Source organism: Nansenia antarctica, assembly GCF_963989245.1.
Source record: "Nansenia antarctica genome assembly, chromosome: 2".
Classification (NCBI taxonomy): domain Eukaryota; kingdom Metazoa; phylum Chordata; class Actinopteri; order Argentiniformes; family Microstomatidae; genus Nansenia; species Nansenia antarctica.
This window is the reverse complement of record NC_137675.1, coordinates 65,549,895-65,550,983: the sequence shown is the minus strand read 5'-3', so window position 1 is coordinate 65,550,983 and position 1,089 is coordinate 65,549,895.

Here is a 1,089-nt window from a genome sequence, read left to right as displayed (position 1 = left end):
GTGCCGGTTTATGGTTTCATCAGTACATTTTGTACCTTTTTACCTTGTACTGTACTATTGCTTTAGCCTTCAGACAACACGTTAATTTTTCAGCTTACCAGCAGAGGAATCCAAAGAGAAGTACATTGCCTGTCATTTGGCATAACAAGAGAGCTAGCAGGCACAAGTCAATGCTGGGTAATCAACAACATTGTTAACTGTCCTCAAACGAGAGTGAAGGGAACCCATTTGAGTTACACCATCCTTGTCTGGAATGAAAAGGAATATCCCTTGAACAAAGCTAATATTCATTGACTGTTTGTTTAGTGTCCAATGTATCTCAATGGAGAGTTCTAAGTAGCTACGGTCACTCTTTCTGTCTCTGTCACGGTATGCCATCTCCCTCATCGCATCACCAGCTTGCTGTTGTTGGCATGCGTGTTGGAGATCCATGCATGAGTTGACCAAGGGACCTGTAAGCCTTTCTACATCCTTGTCTGAAAACCCCCCAAGAGGTTGGGCAGAGATACGGCGCGCCCTTGTGGTCAGAGTGTTCCTCAGCATCCCTGCACTACTTCCTCATTCAGTGCCATTTCAACAGATGAAAATATGTACATATTAAAGTTGGTAAATCTACTCTGTCAGTGTCTCGTGATTTGGATTCTAGAGCGTTTCTTTTTAAGATTTAAGATCATTAGGAGTTCCTGCAGTAAGGCAGCTGTTGTCAGTATGTCCTCCATTCTGGCCTCCATGGCAACAGTCAAGGAGGCGTATGCCTTGTTTCCAGCAATCTAAAGCATCAGTAAGGTAAAGAGACATTTTCTACCATATTCCAGCACCTCATATTCCCTATCCAGCCAAACCTGTCTTTCCCTCTTTCTGCACAGTCATGACTATCCCATCACTTCTAATTGTCCTCTTCTTTAACACCCTGCCCCTCCTTTCCTCCCTCTCAGGCAGATTTGAACATGATGACCGTCTGCGCTACAAAAAGAGTTCAACAGATGAAAATATGTACGTATTAAAGCTGGTAAATGTACTCTGTCAGTGTCTCATGATTGGGATTGCAGATAGTCTTTGAAAACACACTATCGTCACACACTATAGTCT